The following is a 22,147-nucleotide window of genomic DNA, read 5'->3' as shown; positions in this document are numbered from 1 at the left end:
ACAGGTAGTCTTCCCTAGAAAGGGTTTTCTTTCCCCAGCCCAGAAATTTGACTTCCAAGGATCACTTTTCTCCTTTCTTGTATGAGTTATCAATGTGGCCTGCTGAGAACAGTAGAAAAACCTAATAACTGATTATTCCAAAAATGTAATTTTTATATATATGTAATTTCTTTCTTAAGCTCAGAATTAATCAAATATGAAGAGCGAGACCTGGCTGCCAGCATGTGATGGGAAATCACTTTCTCCTGTTCTCTAGCCTGGAGGTCGAGTGTGTGATAAAAGGGGAGTATTGCAAGCACTAGGTCCTATAACACGATTCTCAACACTCGGCAGGAATGGGTCGCCTTACTGCTGAGTCACTTGTCATTATTTTTCAGAATTAATAGGACTGAAGAGAAGAAGAATGAGGAGACAGGATGGATACAGTGCCCAGTAGTTTAAGAGGTCAGAAGACTCCCCTGGCTCTTTGAGATTGATCAGTTTAAATTCAATATTGGTAAAGGAACTCGACAGAAGAGTCAGTCAAATTGAAATGATGTTGTAGTCAACTCAATTGCCAACCAAAAGGGTTCCCATTTCACTAGCTTAACTTTGTGTGGTGAATCTTTAAATACCACCAAAAACGGCTGTCAAGTTGATGGGGAATACTGTTTTTTTGTAAATCCATCTTTGGTATAAAATTCCAAGTTTCTCAGTCTAGGCACTGTTGACATTTTGACTCAGATAAGGCTTCCCAGGTGGCTCAGTGGTAAAGAATCTGCCTGCCAATGCAGGACACATGAGTAAAATCCCTGGGTTGGGAAGATCCCCTAGAGAAGGAAATGGCAACCCACTCCAGTATTCTTGCCTGGGAAATCTCATGGACAGAGTAGCCTGGTGGGCTACAGTCCATGGAGTTGCAAAGACTCAGACATGAATTATGGGCTAAAAAAACAAGCCTTTGATATGGTGACTGCCCTAGGCATGGCAGATGTTTAGTGGTCCACTGTGGTCTGGACCCCCAAGCTGTCAAAGTCTCCAAATATTGCCAAAGGTCCCTGGGGGGTCTAAAAATAACCCGTGGTTGATAATGACTGGGACACATAAATACCGCCTCTAATTGCATTTGTGTGTGTGCTTGGGTTTTTGGTTTCTTTTTTCCCTTTTCCTTGCCAGGTCTTAGTCACAGCACGTAAGATGTTTTAGTTACAGCAGTCAGACTCTTAGTTGTGACATGGGGCATCCAGTTCCTGGATCAAGGACGGAACCGGGGCCCTCTGCATTTGGAGCGCAGAGTGTGAGCCCCTGTACCACCAGGGAAGTCCCCCTAATCACATTTGCTTGATGTAACAAACTGTTATGTGACCTGCTCTCCTTCAGCCTTCCCAGACCCTGAGCTGTAGCCGCTGGTCTTGTACACAGTGGTGTGGCATAGGCTGTCAGTTCTGAAAGCCACGCAGTCTTGCCCTGTTCCTTCAGGGAATCGGCAGCAGGTGGGGCAGGGGGGACAAGTGTGGTTCTGCAGATGGTGCCTGCCATTCCTGTCGCCTCTGCCCTCGCCCCCCTGCCCACCCCACCCCGGGTGTCTGCCACCCGGTAAGCTATTTGAGGACACCCCAGTGGTTCTGCTGCCAGTGCCCTTCGGGATGTCCCTGTCGCCTCCAGGAGCATTTAAAGATGCCAGTCCTGGAGATGGCAGACTGATACCCCTTCCCTCGAGTCCTGCAGTGGGCACCCATGATAGGGCCTCTGCGCTCCAGCCTGCTTCACCTGGGCTTCAGACGAATGTCGAGTGACTTGAGTCTCCCTCTCACCTCTGAGGACCTGGCAGGAAAAGAACCCTCTGGGGGACGTGGTTCTCAAACCATTAGGCCAGGACTTCTCAAACGGGCTGTGCATGAAGAACCATGTGGGAGAATGTGTTAAAAGGTAGACTCTGATTCAGGAGGTCAGGGATGGGGTCCCCAGGTGAGGCAGGCCCTGTCCTCGGCTTTAAACCCGACATTGTAGTAGGTGTCAGAGTCACCTGGGGTGCAGGTTCCTAGGCCCTTCCATCAGAGATTCTGATTCAGAGGGTCTAAGCGGAACCCAGACCTCTATGTTTTCTGGGATTTTTTTTTAACATTCTTTTTCCTTTTCATATTCTTTTCCATTATGGTTTATCATAGGACATTGAATATAGTTCCCTGTGCTATACAATAGGCCCTTGTTGCTTATCCATCCTAGGATAACGGCTTACATCTATTAACCCCAACCTGCCTCTCCATCCCTCCCCAACCCCTCCCTCTTGGCAGCCACAAGTTTGTTCCCTACAGGGGTTTGTTTTTCAATGACTTTCACCAGGTAGCTCAGAGTTCACGCATAGAGAACCACCTCATCGCTGCTACCCTTATCTTTGTAAGACTAAGAAACACATTCCCAGAGACTGGGTCTACTAGCCTGGCTCCACATGAATATTTTCTTCCTGGTGGTAACCTCTCTCCCTACAGGCAAACCGCCCAATGCAAATACCTCTCTGATAGCACTCGCAGGTCATCAGATACACTCAGACGAGCCCAAGCACCCAGCAGCTAACCCAGGCTCCCAGCATATGGAAAGGGAAGACAGTTGAGATCTCTTTCCAGGCTGGTTAAATAACAAGGCACAATTGTGAGCCCATATAGGAAGTATGTGCATGATTCAGCTGCCTAGAAATGCAGAGTTGGAAGACCACAGGTCTTGTGGACCTTGGGCCTTGGCCCTCCTTGTCCCTTGAGCAGTTGCCACAGACACAGAAGGTTAGAGAGATTCACTTGTTTTAGAGATTCATGTTTTAGATTCCACACATAAGTGATATCATACGGTATTTGTCTTTCTCATTCTGCCTTACTTCACTTCAGTATGATCATTTTTAGGTCCATCCATGTTGCTGCAAATGGCATCATTTCCTTCTTTTTAATGGCTGAGTAATGTTCCATTGTATGTAGGTACCACATCTTCTTTATCCACTCATCTGTCAGTGGACATTAGGTTGCTTCCATGTCTTGACTATTGTGAGTAATGTAATGCTGTAATGAACATAGGGGTGCATATATCTTTTTGAATTAGAATTTTCTTCGGATAGACACTCAGGAATGGGATTGCTGGATGACATAGTGGGCTCTATTTTTAGTTTTGTAAGGAACCTCCATACCGTTCTCCATAATAGCTGCACCAACTTACATGCCCACCAACAGCATAGGAGGGCTCCCTTTTCTCCACATCCTCCCCAGCATTTGTCATTTACAGAGGTTTTAATGATGGCCATTCTGACCAGGGCAGTACCGTTGTAGTTTTGACTTGCATTTCTCTGATAATTAGCAATGTGGAGCATCTATTCATACGCCTATTGGCCATTTGTATTTCTTTGGGGGAAAAAATGACTAGTATAAATACAGCATTTAAATACCACAGTTTAGGAGACTTCACATTTTTCTGAGTGTTTCTCCTTGATGGCATATTTGCAAATGAATGTTCACTGCTTTTTCCTCCAGTATTTCTCTAAGCTCAACCCCATCCCCACTCCATTACCCACCAACCCCATAATGGCATCCATCAAGCATTTCAATAAGGACAGTACACAAAGCAACATCCAGACAAATCTGGCAGGATCAAGCTAAATCTACCCAGGAAGAAAATGTCATTTTCTATTTTCATAATAGACTTTTGAAGAAATCTATCATATTACTCTCCTTCTTTATGAAAACCTATATTGTAAAGGATAAACCACTGAGCCAAAACAGATCAATAAATATGCCATGTGGTTCGTCTTAATTCCAGTTTTCTCTGGTTCTCACTTCAAAATCGATTTCAGTCTCATTGCACACTATTTTTACAAGAAGAATGATCAACTTTTTACATTTTAGGTTATCATCCAATCTCCTAATCTCTGAAGAAATATGGATACAGTGTCCACGTAACCCAGATCTTCCAGGGTCACCCTGATTTCAAATGCTTTTCAGTTGTCATCTTTCGGTCCTGGACTGTGGTTCACCCTGTGTCTGACAATGCATTCATATTTTTCCCTTTTAACATAAGGAAATACTGGCTCCTTCAATCTGAAAATTTACTATCTCATACTTTCGCTGGAATAGATTTTTTTAATAGGCTACCAGAAATGAACTGCCCTTTTCTTATTTATTTATTTATTGGCTGCCCTGGGTCTTAGTTATGGCACATGAACTTCTCTCTACTTGTGGCGTGTGCGCAACTAAGCCCACATGCCACAAGTACTGCATGGGCTTAGTAGTTGCAGTATGTGCGTGGGGCTTAGTTGCCCCATGACATGTGGGATCTTAGTTCCCTAACCCATGTCCCCTGCATTGGAAGGCGGATTCTCAACTACTGAACTACCAGGGAAGTCCCATTGGAAAAGATTTGATTCAATTAACCTGAATCCTTCCCAAATCTTCCCTCACTCCCAGTTCTGCTTTTCCTTCTAATCCCTAAGGGTCTACATCCATTTCTATTAAGTCACATTTCTATTACCTACCTAAGGATCATTAATTATGTTAATATTATTGCAATGATAATATTATCAGAATATAATGATATATTACTGTATATGATCATATTATCATATATTATTGCAATAGTTGCTTGCTTTGCTATTTCACATGTAGGTGTTAGTTGTTCAGTAATGTCCAACTCTGCAACCGCATGGACTGTAGCCCTCCAGACTCCTCTGTCCATGGGATTCTCCAGGCAAGAATACTAGAGTGGGTTGCCATGCCCTCCTCCATGGGATCATCCCAATCCAGGGATCAAATCTGGGTCTCCTGCATTGCAGGAAGATACCAGGGAAGCCCACTATTGCACATACATGTACAGTTATATGCATCTATCTTTTTTATATGGCTTCCCTAGGTGGCTCAGTGGTAAAGAATCCACCTGCCAGTGCAGCAGACTCAAATTCAATCCCTGGGTTGGGGAGATGCATTGGAGAAGGAAATGGCAACCCACTCCAGTATTCTTGCCTGGGAAATCCAACGGACAGAGGAGCCCGGCGGGCTACAGTCCATGGGGTCGCAAAAGAGTTACACATGACAGCAACTAAAACAGCAACAATCTTTTTATATATTTATTACTCATTTACTTATCTGTTTGCTTACATACTTATTTGGCTGTGCTGGGTCTTAGTTGTGGCTTGTGGGATATTTTAGTTGTGGCATGTGAACTCTTAGTTGCAGCATATGGGATCTAGTTCCCTGACCAGAGATGGAACCCAGGACCCCTGCAATGGGAGCACTTCATCTTAGTCACTGGACCACCAGGGAAGTCCCATATGCATCTATCTTGCCCAGATCATTATTTTTTTGAAAACAGGGACCCATGGCATTTACTTTTATATCTACATGCATGACACAATGTATGTTCAATTACCATATATTTTAAGTTAAAAAAAATAAGTAAGTAAATACAGTTTTGCTCATAATTAAGTACAGAAGTGGGATTTCTGGGCACTACAGAGAAAATTGGGTCTATTTAAGATGGATCACCCAGGCAACATGAGTGGCTTGGTGTGGATGGGAGGTAGAAAGGGGATTGTGCTAATGGGGGAGGTGAAAGGGAGCCGACGACAAATGTGACCTCCTTCCAATTTTGTCTAAAGTCATCTTGTCCACAGCAATCACTGAGAGAGAGCTCAGTTTAATAGCGAGAAGGGAGGTCAAGGGCCGAGGGCACACTTAGTGGAACTAGAAATTAAATAAGTTCTGCAGTTGGAGAATGAAGAGTAAATGCCCTGCTGCTACACTCCAAGAACATCCTCAAGAAAAAGACGTCCCATTAATTTGGAGAGCCAGGAATATGGTTCAAAAGAGAGATTGTTTCCCCGCTCTATAAAAAGCTAACTGCCAGACGCTCTTGTCGGCCGATCCTGTGAGATGTGATCGTGGAATATGGCTTTTTTCAATGCAAGTGTTTTCCCTTTCACCAGGGAACTGAGGCCTTTAAATGAAATACTCAACAAATAAAATCAGGCAAAATTTCAAGGGTACTCAAAAAGACTTAATTTTATTTTTATCCTCTAGAAGAGGTGATCCAAAGGAAGAGGAAAGTCTCTTGAACGATGAGAAAGAGAGAGAGAGTTTGGATCTGGGCCTTAAACTCCAGTCACTTCCTATAGCACCCACATCCATCAACCCAATTTATTTTCTACCAAAACAGGCAAAACTCACCCTCCCAAAGTTAGATTTTTCCAGAGTTGGAGAGAGGTCTACAGTTTGCATATTTCTTGACTCATTTGAGAAATCCGGATGCTTCCTCCCCCAGGTTCCGATTTTTGATCTGTGGATTTTATTTTTGCCTTGGTTGACAAAAGATAGTATATTCCTTCTTGGCTTTCTGCAACCCTCAACTTAGTCACCAGAAAGCAGATGGCTAGAAACATGTGATCAAACTTTTTTAATGATTTTATTTTTGCAAAGTCAATATATCAATACATGAAAGCAGGCAGTCTGATAGCCTAAAATAATAAGCATGACAAAAATTTCTGATGTTTGAAATGAAAACTTTGCTCTTGTGTATTCTCTCAGCTGCTGCTTGCAGGCTATAAAAGTTCTCCTTCCTTTGTTCACAATGTTCATTAACCAGGGGCATAAATGTTTCGGATTCTGCTCCCATGTAAACAAATGGCACTCCTGGCAGTTTGATGTGCGCAGAATTATAGATTGGGCCTTTGTGACTCAACATGTAGCCACTGCTATGTTCTCGTCTCCTTTCAAGGAACTATGAACAGCTATTCCTGGTTATCCAAGTTCTTCTTGATGCTGTTATCCACTCAGCTTAATTAAGTCCTGTGTTGATATAAATAAGGTTCTGGTTTAACTGAGCTCAGCAAAAGAAAAAGTGTGTTTGCTAAAGTTCTTTGGTTGCAAACAAGAGAAATAAAATTAGATGAGCTCCAGTTCACAGAGGAGGGAGCTTTGAGACCGTGCAGAGTCTCAAAGGCCTGGAGACTGCAAGACACACAGCCTCAGGAGAGACGGACTTGGCAATGACAAAACTAGGAGGCCACATTCAGTAAAGATATCTTCTATATTCTCTCCCCAAAGCAGATTCATCTGCTTCCTGGAACCTGAAGGTTCAGCCAGGAAACAGACTCATCTTTCAGCCCCAGATGCCCAGAAGACTGACAAGTGTAGAGCTGGTATGTGGCGCTGGTTCAGATAGCACAGCCAGAGAGGAACTTACACAGAAAAACTATGGTGGATGGAGAACCAACTCTTAAGATGAGAGTTGTTCCTGGGAAAATGGGGAGTTGTTGTCTCATCGGCTCATCAAATATCCCCAAAAGAGTCCACCAAAGAACAGCATCTTCCCTGATGGCTCAGTCAGCAAAGAATCTGCCTGCAATGCAGGAGACCCAGGTTTAATCCCTGGGTTGGGAAGATCCCCTGGAGAAGGAAATGGGAGCTCACTCCAGCATTCTTGCCTGGGAAATCCCACGGACAGAGGAGCCTGGCAGGCTACATACAGTCCATGGGGTTGCGAGAGTCGGACAAGACTGAGTGACTAAACCACCATATATTTATACCAAAATATTTAAACACTCTGTGATTCCATAGAAGGTGTGTGATAGCAAGTTTGGCAGTTGGGGTGGATAGTGAGGAATTCTTTAGGCCATTGTTTCATATTCTGTAAGAGAATGACCACCATTTCCAGCTTGTCACAGGGAAAGTAACAGGGATTTTTGACAACTTTCTAGTTCCTCTTAAACCTTATTTTCTATTATTATTTCAAAACTTTAAAAAAAAAATGTTTATTTATTATTTATTTATTTGGCTGCACCGAGTCTTAGTTGTGATATGTGGACTCTTAACTGAGGCATGAGGGATCTAGTTCCTGATCAGGGATTGAACCCAGGCTCCCTGCATTGGGAGCATGGAGTCTGGATCCAGTGGAGCACCAAGGAAGTCCCGAACCTTGTTTTCATAATGTAAATACGTTTGCTTTTTAGTTAGAAATGTTGTTATTTCCCACTGTGCCAAACAAATCCTTGTCTTTCTAGAAGCACCAAAATCCACTTAAAGGCTAACAAATATGAAAGTGTACTGTTGGATTCTTATCAATATTCCCTTCAAATTCCTAAGAACTGATGCATGATGAGTGGATCTTAGTTTGTAAATGTAGTAAAGGTCATATTTTTAAGATATTTCCCCCCAGTCATTCTCTTTTCCCTAAGTCCCTTCCTCTTTAGGCAGTCAGGCTGTTTTGAACTCCCTGCCTCTGGGCAGAGACACACCCTGGTGGACAGCTGAAACATGGCCTTTTCCTGGATTGGGTTTCCAAAGTCCTTGGCCCTGTTACGTGGCAGGAGAGGACAGAGAGACCACCCTCAGAGGAGACAGAGAAATTCCATGGTTGAGAACAGAACTGAGTTGAGGGGAGGTGGCTGAGTAGACTAGAGTTTCTTCAGAGTTGGGAAAGACTGCTTGATAGGCTGAAAGGAAGAAATTCGGGGACTAATTAAATATTTGGAAAATGGCAAGTCTTCAAGATTGTGGCTTCATATGCTTTTGCCAGGGCCCCCAATGGGCAGCGAAGTTAACACAGATTTGAAAGACCAAGGGGGGCTACCTGGTCTCTGTCGACCATGTGAATGGAGCTGCCCAGAGCTGTAGAAGCACAGTCTATCTACAGAGACCTGGGGAGAGTCTTGGGCATCTAGGCAGGCAGGACTTGGGTTCTTCTGTCCTCACGAAGCCCACTGTGGCACAGAAGCAGCTCAATGATTCTCATGTGAAGCAAGCCAAAGACGTGACCTCCTGGTAGTCATTGCCAGGGACTGACATCTGAGACAGATGAACATTTCAGTGGGAGTCTGGACAGAAAGACGCCTCAAAAACCAGATGCTCTCCAGATGCTGTTTTGATAGCATTTACATCACACCCCCACCCCAGGATCTAAATTTGATTGTGAAAAAGATAGAGACAGATAAATCTGAATTCAAGGAGGTCAAGTTTCAGCCTCTTGAATGGAGGCTCCAAACAGAATTAAGTCACATTAGAGAAAATGTAATTTATTTCAACATTTGGATTTCTGAACTGAGATATACATCCACTAAAAAACAAGAAAACATAAGAAACAATTTCATTAGACCTCCTAGAATGTCATTCAATGCCATTCAGGATAATGGTAGATTTTCTTATTTTCCAGCCAATTATCCACCTTCTCTTCCTCACCTCTGTGCAGCTCCTCTGGTTCTGATGATGGGCATGGATAAAGGAATGTTGACAGACATGATACAAGTAGAGGCAGAGACATTTAAAAATATTAGTGCAGAGTTTGGCTTGATCTCTTGGGCTTTTGACTTTGATCATGAAAAGAACATGTGCTAGATAGCACTTATCCCAGGATGGGGAGATGCTCAGAGCAGACCAGGATCCAAGTATAAAGCAGTCATCCCTGCTAACCCCCAGTTCATGAATGAGAAATAAATGTTTGCTGTGGTAAGCCACTGAGATCTTTGGAATGTTTGTTATGCAGCTTATTATGGTAATAGCTGGCTAATACACATAAAAATCTCTAGCCCTAGTGTTACCAACCAGGTTTTTTGGCTTTCTTAGAAATTGCTCTCTCACTCCCCAAGGTGGGGCAATTTTGTTCCTCACATAGGGTGAGGGTAGGTCTGTGCCCAGGGGTTGGGCTGGAGGGGTAGCTTAGGTGGTCTGCCCACCCCTCTGGTGGTGGTGTGTGCAGGGGGCATGCACAGTCCTCTGCTTTTGCTCCCCAAAATCCTGTTTTTGTCCTAGGCTCCTCCAAAGTGGAGGTTGAGGTTTTTGTTTTCTTTGTATCTTTTGCATCCAGAATTTCCTGCACTGAATTTGCCCCAAGGGCACATGCACACAGTTATTTTTCGTCCCATACAGTTTCTCTGTATTTTGTTGCTGGAGGAGAGGTGTGTCCAGGTACAAGCACTGCAGCAAAGGGTCCCGGTCCCAGGCCTGTCTCACTAGGAGTTCAGCAGCTGCGCTGATGACATAACCGAATCTTAGGGCCTTTGTGCTCAGAAATAGGTGTCCAGTGATTCCTTCTCTAACTCTCTGCCATTATGGCTACTAAGGTAGGTGTCAATGAATGACTCTACCCAGTTTCTCCCCCTTCTTTGGGGAAATTCACCCTCTTTCTCTTGAAGATCTGTTTTTTCTCTTGTGGAAACCATGAAGACTGTCAACCACAATACACAGCACCTCTAGCCACACTGATTCGTCCAGTGATGCTTATGTGACCTAAGCAGACCAATCAGAGCCTCTCCCTAAAATGTTTTAGTGATAGAGCTACCATGTCCCCTCTCCCTACAATGATGATGCCCTTTGAAAAATAGAGAAAATAAAACACACAAGACACAATGGAAACAAGCTTACAAGACAAAAAGAAAAATTTCTGGTTGGGATCAATTCTTGCTTCTCATCCTACCTAACCACATGCCCAATCTTCATGGCTGTGTCAGCCAATAAATTTCTCCTTTTTGCCTAAGCAAGTTCAGGATGGGTTTCTGTCCCCTGAGACCAAGAATTTGATCAATAATTTTCTGCTTTTGCTTCGACTGCTGCAGCCATTGTCAACTGACTCCCTTCTCTTCCTGTGACAGCATCCGCACTTAGAGGCATCTCTTTATTACATCCCTGCTTCCATGCTACCCTCCTCTTGCTGTATGTCTCTGGGTGTCCCATCCTTCAACATCCTCAGACTAGCCAGTCATGAACCAGGATAGATCCAGGCCACCTGGAAGACTGCTAACATTTGGCCATCTTTGAACCTGGACCCCATCAATAGTCCGATCCGATGTGGCCTAGATGGCGGGGTGCATGATACAAAGTATGATGTCTCATGAGTAAAGGCCTCTGCAGAGAAGGACTGTGGGCTCTGAGGGGAACCAGCACAAAACCAGCCAGTGCCTTGCATGGTCTGTCGTCTCGCTGCTTTCATTGGTCCACGGCATTGCTTTCTGTCTATTGCACAGACAAGGGAGTGTTCACTGAAAATGAGGACAGAAACAGGTTTCTCATTAGAGGATATTATAGAATGGGTATATTTGGAGGAAATTAATTGGTTGCAAGTTTCAACAAGACAACTAAGAAGAAAAACTAGTTTTTAGTTTCCAACTCCTCCATTTTTTCAAAGATCTTCCTGGTAACAAATTCGCCATCTGAGAGTTCTCACTTTCAGTATTTTCTTCTGAATAAAAAATAAAAGGTCAGAGATCAGATCATTCATTCATTTATTCAATTAACAAGCTAATTAATTAGCTAATTTAGTATTTTTCTTGAAGTATAGTTGATTTACAATGTTGCGTTAGTTGTAAGTGTATAGCAAAGTGATTCAGATAGATATATATAGATAGATAGATCTAAATATATATATTTAGATTCTTCATCCTTATAGGTTACTACAAAATACTGAGTATAGTTCCATGTGCTATACAGTTAATTTAGTATTGAAGCCCAATTCACCTTGTTTTTTTAAACTGTTTTCAGTTAATTCCACCAAATTTGTCAGTAATTATTTAGCTAATCATATCTTTTCTCCTCCAATGTTTTGTGTTGAAAATGCCAAACACAGAAAAGTCACAAGGATAATCAAACACACACCTATTGCTCTCTCTTTAGGATGACCAGTTAACTTTGTTCCAATATTCCAATTCTTCTTCTTCTTTTTTTTTTGACTGCACCACGTGGCATGTGGGATTTTAGTTCCCTGACCAGGGATAGAACCCGTGCACCCAGCAGTGGAAGCTCAGAGTCCTAACCACTGGACCACCAGGGAATTCCCTCCAATATTCCAACTCTTGATTAGAATATTGCTTAGACAATATCAGTGAAAGTGAAAAATATCAGACTGAATCATAAAAATGAAAAAGACAAAGCAAAATCCCCAGAGGAGCTCAGAGTCTAGTCAGCATTTCCAAATAGCAAAAGCAGTTCTAGTTACAGACTGCAGGAGGAATCTTTGATTCAATGGGTCTGTAGTGGATGGAGCCCAAGGAACTGAATTGATAATAAACTCAGCAGGTGACTCTGCTATAAAACCAGGCTTGGGCCCACTGGGGTAGTAGAAGAGAGAATGAACAAAGAGAGAGGTGTGATGTGATTGGCTGAATTCAAGATGCAAGGATGTTCTGTGAAAACAGAGGATGTAGCAGGACTGGAGGGTTCAAGCGGGGCTAATTGGTGGCTAATTGAAATTTCCCAAACGGAGCTGAGTATGAGGGTGGGACGACTGTCCTCAGGCCCAGCTTTAGAAGCCTCTCTTATCCACTCCAGTAACCTCCCGCTGCAGTCAGTGTCATAAAGGCTGTGCACTGGTACTTCCTTTCCCACAGCAATTAGAAATTTCTAGACCATGGAGCAAGAGGCTTTCTCATTTGCAGAAAGGGGTGAATGTGTTTTCCAATTCATTTCATGAGTTGTGGTACGAATCAAAGCAAAGAAAGCTTATGAGCATCCTTTGTTGTCTGGCAAGAGAGGTAGACACAGAGAATAATTATTACCGCCCTCAGTCGGTCTACCCACTTCACATGCGCACCATCCACAGAGGCTGGGTGCTACTCCCCACAGCAGCTTTGTTTCAGAACGTGTGGAAAAGCACAGAATACATGCTGAATTTTTCTTACCCTCACTTGGGCGCTTTGTTGTTGTCTTGTCTTATCCGGGCTGCTTCAGGTCTCAGCTGTGGCCCGTGGGCTCCTCCTTGCAGCACGGACTCTGTAGCTTCAGCACACAGATTGCCCCGCAGCATGTGGCATCTTAGAAGGTTCCCCAGCCAGGGACTGAACGTGAGTTCCCTGCACTGGCAGGCAGATTCTTAACCACTGGACCACCAGGGAAGTCCTTAACCTTACTGTGGACAGTGCCAGCAGCTAACAGTCATGCCATAAACTGTCATTGACTAATTCACAGATAGGCTTTTCTCCATTTCATCAATCTCCCCTGGAGATGAAGTGGACTTTGTTTGACATATTTCTGGTCTTAGACCATTTCCCCTCCTGAATATAGGATCTCATAGTAACAAGGAGATATTGATTCTTGCTCAAGGAAGATATAACAACGCCCTGAGTGACACAACCCGAGGTGGGCTGTCTGAAATTCCCTTATTCATATGTAGAGGGCTAGAGCTCCTTGTAAAACCATCGATTTGCCGATGGGATTATCTCATGGCCTCATTTCCTGGTTCCTCACGTCCATCCGTGTGAATTGAATCATCAGATTCAGTCGGGTTATTTTCTCGATCTGGGCAAGCTCTTCCTGGTGACAGCTGCTGCGGCTGTGTCCTGCCCCACAGTGTCTCAGAGGAAACCTGTCATCAGGCAGCCCGCGTGGGCTCTCTAACTGGTTAGCCTGACTTTCTTTGCTTCTTGTTAAGTATCCTCGGAAGGGTGACACACGTTGGGAGCCTGCTGTGTGTAATTAAGAGATAATTGTAGTTGTCTCAGCATTTTGTGCCGCTACCCCATTAGCTTATTTGCAAGTGATGCCTAACTAAATATGCTTAGGATGATGATTTCGAAAATACATCAAGAATACATTTTGGGGGAAGGAGAAGGATGGGTTGGGAGTTTGGGGTTGGTAGACACAAACTATGACATTTAGTGTGGACAGACAACAAAGACCTACTGTATAGCACAGGGAACTATATTCAGTATCCTAGGATAAACCATAATGGAAAAGAATATGAAAAAGAATATACCAAAAAATACATTTTGACAGATGAAATGTGTGATCATTGGAAAGAGCACTTTACCATGTTTTGCAAAGATGGGCTACATTCTAGCTTGATGTTTTTAAATGAAGCTTGAAGTTTTTAAATGAAGCTAACCTGCTTGGATTTCCAAGAGCCCTTATCACATATTTTGTCCTATTGTGTACAGCCTGGAAGGTTGTCTTTCTACCATAACTTTCCTCCTGAGGAGATGTGTAACATAATCTTTGAACAACTGGATCTGATTAAACGCATCACAGGACAGTGAATAATGGTTCCCAATGAATTTTGGAGCAAGCCTATTCAATTTCATTAATATTAGCTAGAGGAAGAAATTGTCTGATATTATCCTGGGTGTGACTTTCACTCTTCTACTATATGATGAATGCTAGTGAGTAACTCATGGGTGAAAAAAAAAATTCCTAAAATAATATGCAGAAAACTATTCATCTCACCGAAGAGTGGGCAGATGATAAGTCAAAGAATAAAGGCCATAATTTGGAAATTGCTAAGAGCTAAATCACGCACATACTTTTTGTTTCATCATGGTTTTCTCCACTGAATTCTCCACCATTTATGTTTGGTTGGGCTCCTTCCAATAAAGTTTAGAAAGGTCTGAAGCCAGTTCTAAAGGCTAAGTCTGGGAACTTCCCTGGTGGTCCAGTGGCTAAGACTCTGCGTTCCCAATGCCTGGGGTCGATCCCTGGCCAGGGAACTAGATCCCTCATGCTGCAACTAAAGATCCTGCATGCCACAACTAAGACCTGGCAAAGCCAAATTTAAAAAAGGAATAAATATTTTTTAAAATGCTAAGACTGAGCTGTACTTGCAAAGATAGACCTTCAGTGTACATTTGGTGAAACAGTCTTGTTGTCTATGGAAATACACAGAGATGTTACAATCAATCCACTTAGGCCCTCGACATGAGTGGAGGAATGTGAAAAACTGCCAAGTCACCTGAGAAGAAATTCAGTTTGCTTTGAACACAATTGCATAACCTTACCACCCCCTAACAGTGCTCATCTGAGGAAGACGCTGTTTTTTTTTAGCTTTTAGAGATGACTCAAAGAGGATTGATGGCACTTTCCTTTCACAAAATGCAGAACTTGATTTGCTCTTTTGCAATAATTATATCCCTTCACTAGGGTAATGGTTACCATAAATAGCATAATCTTAGAATTGTCATTATTATCAAATATTTATCGAGTCTTCCTTCCCTGCATGCGTAGATAGCAGAGATTTATAGAGCTGAAACAGATTTATAGTTTTGAAACAGCCAGTGTTCTCAATAGGTCATAACAGATAATTCAGAAGAATGGAAAAGACACAATTCTCTTGAAGCTAGGAATGGCCTGATCTCTTCTTCTATGGGTCTCATCTCTCGTTGTCCTTCTGGAGCATCCTGTCCTAAATGTATGCTCCCAAAAGTCAGTGCCTGAGACAAGATTTGGGGTACAAGCCATTTATTCGGGAGGCAATCACAGAAGCACAGAAAGAGGTGGAAAGTGAGACAATAGAAGGAGGAAAACCAATAAAGGGTCTGCTCACAAGGAGGTTACTGCTGTTGACAACTGAGTTTCCGTCCTTCTGGGGAACCACTAGTGCCTGCAGAGAACACATCTCAGGACTGGCCCTTCTCCCAAAGGGATAAAGAGATGTAGACATTCACCCTCCAGGTCCTGGCCCTATGTGGGTGAAGGTTGCTGCTGGGGCACCTCCTCACCAGGCCACACACATCCCACTGGCAGAGAGATGCAGGCAAGGGGCAACTTTGTGTGAGTAGAGGGATTTTCCACGGGAGCACCACCTCTGGGGGAGGGGGAAGGGACAGGGGGAACAGGAAAGTGAGTGGGCTGTTTATAGCACCTGCCACATCTCCTTTTCTCATTTGGGTAACAGTTAGTTCTGGACCAAAGCCATCATCAGCATACCAAGGATTCAAAACTTTCTAACATTATCTGAAGGCACCCTATACTTCTCTTGTACTTAAAACTATGCTGTATCTACTTGAGTCCTGAATAACCTTTCCTGATATTGAATAGCCTAAAAATTAGTACTCATAGCTGGATTATTTTTTTTTACCACAGGTGTGGTACATTGGCATTTTTCTTGCTGGAATTTTTTTTCTGATAGGGCAATGGCTACCTAAGAAATTTTCACCTTAGAGACTTCCCTGGTGGTCCAGTGGTTAAGAATCTGCCTTTCAATGCATGGGACCCAGGTTCCATCCCTGGTTGGAGAACTAAGATCCCACATTCTAATGGGCAACTACGGAACCTGTGCACCCTGAAGCATGTATGCCAAAAGTAGAGGGAGAAGCCACAATGAAGAGCCCCCTCACCCCAGTGAAGAGCCTGTGTGCTGCAACCAAGACCCAATGCAACCAAACAAATAAATAAACATTTTTTTTAAAAAGAGAAAAAAAGAAATTTCTATCTTATGTAAAAAGACAATTATCTCAAAAGAATCAAAGTGAAATCTGTACTAACCAAAATAGTAGGCACTTCACTGTCACCAGGCAAGTACATATTATATTTCTGAGGTTATAGCCATGCCAGAAAGGTTCAGTTAAATTATATTTTAAAGGACTGACTTCAATGAAATTCTATCTTTAGAGGTTGTCTTCATGTCAGGGAATAGCCAGATTGAAGGTTCCCCCTGATTTCTTAAAAGGTTGTGTGGGTGACCGAAAGATACAGTGCATTTTAAGTGGGCAGAGGCAAGTCAGCGCAGGGGCATGACCAACCAACATGCATATCATCACATCCTTCTGAAAATGAGCTGAAGCAAAAGCGCATTAAGCAAATAAGCAGAAGCAAACATAGATGGTGGCCTTTTACAGACACTTAAGAGGAAAGACTGAGTCAGAGCAGGTGGAAGAGACAGAAGCAAGATCAGACAAATCAAGACAATGCTGTTTTAACACACAGGCTTCCAGCAAGAAACCCAGGGCACACTGAAGCAGAAATGCGGCGAGAGTTTAAGAAATACATTATTTACATAAGTGTGGGCAGGTGAAGGGAAACCACCATTGGGCGGTGTAACATTCAGGGCCAGCGACGGCAGGGAGGAGGTTCAGAATCCAGAGGCGGGGAGTTAAGGGAGGGTACCAGAGATCAGACGGGAGAAGGCCACGTGGCAGGAGCTATGTAGGTGTCAGCACTGCTGACGCCACAGAAAGGAGGCCAGGGAAGCAGACACCCCAACCTCCCTGCCTGCACTCACCGGGGGACAACCCCAGCTACAGAGGGCAGGAACCACGGGGATGTCAACCATCCAGGTCGGCCACCAGGAGCAAACCCGCGGAGAGCGGGTTCAGAGGACGGGAGGAGGTATCCAGTGCCACCAGCCTACAAAGGGACCTGGCTTAGTTCCTATGCCGGGTAAACAAGAGAGGTCACCCCTGGGTTGTCTGCAACAGTCCTGACCCTGACTTGGGGGAAGGCAAGTACAAGGTCACCGTCTCAGTAGGCAGTCAAGTGTCCCCTAATATCGGGCGTGAGAGAAGGGTGGCCGAGTCTAAAACGTCAGGATGCCATTTATAATCCTAAAGAGGATGTGTAGCTCCCGAGTTCCATTAATTCATGACAGATTCAGAGAGGAGTCCCCATAATTATCAATCAGCCGCATCCCCCGACACACCTAGACTTTCGCAGCATTTGACCTTGTGCTTCAGAAGCTTCAGGGGTCTCCGTGGTGCTCCCACACATAATTGCATTAGCCTGGTAGCCCCTGCTCACCACGCCCTCGGGGAAAGGAATGAAGTTCTGAATGCGCCTCAAGTTGAATGCATTTTTTTAATGCTTGTAAGTGAAGGACACCCCGTGTGCTCCTATTTCCGGAACTTGGCCTCGTGGCTATGTCAGCGTCAGTGGTGAGAAGACAGGCAACGGCGGACTCTCGGGAGCTCTCCTCGTCCGCTATTTCCCCCCCATCCCCAATTATTTTTATTAGTTGGAGGCTAATGACTTTACAATATTGTAGTGGTTTTTGCCATACATTGACATGAATCAGCCATGGATTTACATGTGTTCCCCATCCTGAACCCCCCTCCCACCTCCCTCCCCATCCCATCCCTCTGGGTCATCCATCACTCATTATGAGAGAAATGCAAATCAAAGCCTCAATGAGGTACCATTACACGCCAGTCAGAATGGCTGCTATCCAAAAGTCGTCCGCTGTGTTTTGTAGCAACTTTTCTCTGAGCCGCTTCAGAAAATCCTATGCGCATGCGCTTTGGGAGGCAGCAGTGATGCTAAACCTCAGAGAGCCGGGGAAAACTTGGACTGTGACGGCAATTTCCCTTGCTTGAGAGGAACTCTCGGTTAGATAAGAAACTGAGCACTCCTTTCTCCTCAGCCATATGGTGCTGTGGTATAATTTAAATTTAAAAATCCAGATTTCATAGCCTGAGAATTGCAGTTGGTAGACACTCCTAATCACTTTACTGATATAAGTAGGGACAGAGACGCATAATAATTTAAGTGAAAACCGTGCTTTCAGAATCTGATAGAAAAAAACCTCCAAACCTAATGTTTTGGATTGTCTGCTTCAAAGGAAAGACCCAGAAAAAGAGATGCCAAGGGAACAGGCTAGGCAAATTGATTCTATTAGCAAAGTTACTTTAAAAAAAAAAAAAAAAGCTGGATTGCTGACCAACTGTTTGGAACCCTTTAAAACAAGATCTATTATGGCAGGGTTCTCAGATCAACAGAAAGCAATCCATTAAGTTCTAATTCTCACAGATGCTGTTAATGTTAATAAAAGCCAGAATTGAGGAAGAGGATGTGGGTATGCAGCCAAGATATTGGACAGAGGAGTTTTTACTAAATAGGGAAAGAATTCCAAGGAACATTTGCTAAAAATAAGTAAAAATACCTAGAATAGGTTGAGCTGAAATTTACAGCTTATGAGTCTTAGTAGGGATTTACAAGCCAACATATTTTAAAATTTTTAATCCAATCCCAAAAAAGGCAAGTTCTAAGAAACAGCAGCAGCTCCCTCTCCTTTAGGCTGAAAGGAAACAGAGCATGGAGATGCATAATTTGACCCTTAGGAGATATAAGGGAAAATTCAGTTGCCTTCTGAGTAACTGTAAGGGGAATGGAAAGCTTGAGAGAACAAAGAAATAAAGGTGATCTTATATGCTGTTTGGGGGGAATCCTCCTTTCTGTACCAGTCGAGATTTTTTTCAGTTAAAACAGAGAATGAGAAAGAAGGAAGAAAAACAGAAATGAAGGAATGAAGAAGGGAGGGAATGAGGAAAGAAGGGAGAGTTATTAACTTAAGTAGCAGGGGTATTTTGGCTTCAGGTACAGCTTGATGCAGGGGTTCAAAGCTATCACTGGGACAAGATTGATTTAGTTTCATCTTTCAACTCTGCCTGCTCCTTGAGAGTAGACTCTATTTATAGTCAAGCTCTCCGCTAGTAGAGGGAGCAGCAGAGAAAGCTCATTGTCCAACCCACAGCTGTTTCCCCTTTGCTTCCTTTATCATAAAACCTCTCACCTGTGGCTGGGAACAGCCTCCTGAGGTAAAGACCACCTTTCCATGCCTCTGTTGCAGTTAAGCATGGTAGTGTGGCCAATGGCATACAAGCGGAAGAAGCCTCATGAGCAATTTTCAGAAAGTTGTCCTTGAAGGATCCCTCTTCACCATCTTCCTTTTCCCTACAGCCTGGAAACTCAAGCATCTGTCTGGAACCATCTGTGTTATCAGGAACGACAGAGCAAGAGAGAAACCATGCTCTGCTGGCCATGGAGTCACCACACAGCCTCCCTGCTTACTGCAGACTTCATTCATGTAAGAAAAAATACACCTGTACCTTATTTAAATTATTGTAAATGTGAGGTTTCTGTCTCTGAGCAAAACCTAATATTAATTAACATGCATGGCAGAATGCTTACCACAGTTCCAGGCTTATTTCCTGTGGGGTAAAGCTCTGCAGGATACTATGCCTGCCTCTTCCTCAAAAGCTCTAAGAAGATGCAACTGAGCATCTCCATGGCTCTGATCAGGATGAGCCAATTCCTGAGCTGATCGCTGTGACCCAGGGCTCTGAAAGGTTTCGCAGCCACACCCACCACTAGAGTTGGGGTGCAGTTCTCTCCATCTGTACCACTCTGGCTAAGATTCAATGAGGTTTCCAGAGGGCAAGCAATAAATGTTCAGGATGCTTCCCAAGCCAGAATCTTCCCCTTAATTTTCTGACTTCTATCAAAGATGTGATCATTCCTCTAGGCTCACAACCTTTTATAGCTAATCTGTTACCTCTTCTTTTTTTTAATTAAAATATAGTTGATCTACAGCATTGTGTTAGTTTTAGGTATACAGCAAAGTGGTTCACTTATACTTACATATTTATCATTTTATTCAGATTCTTTCCCCTTATAGGTTATTACGGAACATTGAGTACAGTTCCCTGTGCTATACAGTGGGTCCTTATTAACTATCTATTTTATATATAGCAGTGTGTACATGTTAATCCCAAACTCCTAATTTATCCCTCCCCATTATTTTTTTAAGTTTCATTATTTATTTCTATCTTATTGGATTATAGTTGATTTACAACATCAAGTTGGCTTCAGGTATATGGCTAAGTGAATCAGTTATACATACACACGTAGCCATTGCTTTCTTAGATTCTTTTCCCATATAGGTTATTGTGAAGTCGCTCAGTCGTGTCCGACTCTTTGCGACCCCAAGGACAGTAGCCTGCACCAGGCTCCTCCATCCATGGGATTTTCTAGGCAAGAGTACTGGAGTGGGTTGCCATTTCCTTCTCCAGGGAATCTTCCTGACCCAGGGATCGAACCCAGGTCTCCCACATTGTAGGCAGACACTTTACCGTCTGAGCCACCAGGGAAGTCCATATAGGTTAGTACAGAATATTAAACAGAGTTTCCTGTGCTATACAGTAGGTCCTTTTTAGTTATCTATTTTATATATATGTAGCACTGTGTATGTGTCAATCCCAATCTTCCAGTTTATCCTCACTGCAATTGGTAACCATACATTTGTTTTCTACATCTGTGACTCATTTCTGTTTTGTAATTAAGTTCATAAGTTCATTTGTACCATTTTTTGGATTTCACATAAAAGCAATATCAAATGATACTTGTCTTTCTCTGCCCATTATTTCTTGAGGTGGTCTCTTATGCTTGCTGTGTCTCTTCTCCAACATCTCTCAGGAAATGAAAGCAAAGGGGCAGGCAGGGACAAGAGACACGTGATGATTCAGTAGGCCAAAGTGTGCAGGGAGGGTAAATGATATGTATGTGTCCTCAGTTATCTGAGAAAAATATTTTCATAATTGTTAAAAACACAATGGTCTCGCATATAGTGTTGTCTTTATCATCTTGTCATCTTGGCTGATTCATGTCAATGTATGGCAAAAACCACCACAATATTGTAAAGTAATTAGCCTCCAATCAAAATAAATAAATACATTTTAATAAAACGTAAAAAAAATCCCCACAATGGTCAAAAGTACACACATCAATAAAAAAGCGGCTCAGTATTCTAAAGTGCCAAGGTTCTGAAGGACAAGAGGACTGTGTAATTGCCACAGGTAAGAGGGATGACCAGGGAGGACCAAGTCCATGTGAATAATCGATCCCCACCCCTGGTGGTAACTGGAACCACCCCGCCCCCTGCCTTGACTATTTCTGACCCACAGAATCTGGCAATGGCGATGGATGTCATCGTCCCTGTGATGGTGTCATGTTAGATAAGGCTCCATGTTGCTGCAGACCCGCTCGAGAGAGTTCTTCCAGCCACCTTTGGGGAAGCAAGTGGCCATTTGGGAGACCCACGCACAGGCTGAGCGTCGCCTTCAGCCAGCAACCAGCAGGAAGCCAGGGCCCCCGTCCTACAGTCTCAGGGAAGTGAATTCTGCCAGCACCTGAGTGAGCTCGGAAGCAGATTCTTCCCATTCTAGCCTTCAGATGTCAGCCCAGCTGACACCTGGATCACAGCTTGGTGAGACCCTTCACAGAGAACCCAGCGAATCTGTGCCTGGAACCATAACCCCCAAAAACTATGAAATAATTAATGTATTGTTTTTAGCTGCTGAGTTTATGGCAATTTGTTCTGCCACATTAGATAGCTATCTTAATCAGCTCAAGCTGCAGTAACAATATACCATAACTGGGCAACTTATTAACAACAGAAATTTATTTCTCACAGTTGTCAGGGCTGGAAGTCCCAGATCACAGTGCCATCATGGTCAGATTCTAGTGAGGACCCTCAGGTGACAGACGGCTAACTTCTCACCACGTTCTCTCATGTAGAAGGAAAGCTTACTCCTTTATCTCTTCTTACATAATCCTACCTCGGGCTCTACCCACCATGATCTAAGCACATCCCAAAGGCCCCATCTCCAAATTCCATCATAATGGGGTTAGGGTTTCAATATATGGATTTGGAGTGAGGAGACACATTCAGTACA

The 22,147-nt window shown here is 43.5% G+C and overlaps 1 long non-coding RNA gene across 2 annotated transcripts in view; it reads left to right on the top strand.

Moving 5' to 3' along the window:
- LOC122424769 overlaps positions 1-22,147 on the top strand; it is an 81,956-nt gene that overhangs the window by 59,431 nt on the left and 378 nt on the right. For both annotated transcript variants that reach the window (XR_006264528.1, XR_006264529.1), the window contains exon 2: positions 19,374-19,500. This is a non-coding gene — a long non-coding RNA (uncharacterized LOC122424769). The remainder of the gene's footprint in view (positions 1-19,373; positions 19,501-22,147) is intronic.

Source organism: Cervus canadensis, chromosome 22 (assembly GCF_019320065.1).
Source record: "Cervus canadensis isolate Bull #8, Minnesota chromosome 22, ASM1932006v1, whole genome shotgun sequence".
Taxonomy (NCBI): domain Eukaryota; kingdom Metazoa; phylum Chordata; class Mammalia; order Artiodactyla; family Cervidae; genus Cervus; species Cervus canadensis.
Note: the sequence above shows the minus strand (reverse complement) of the source record. Positions and strands in the feature narration are given on the sequence as shown.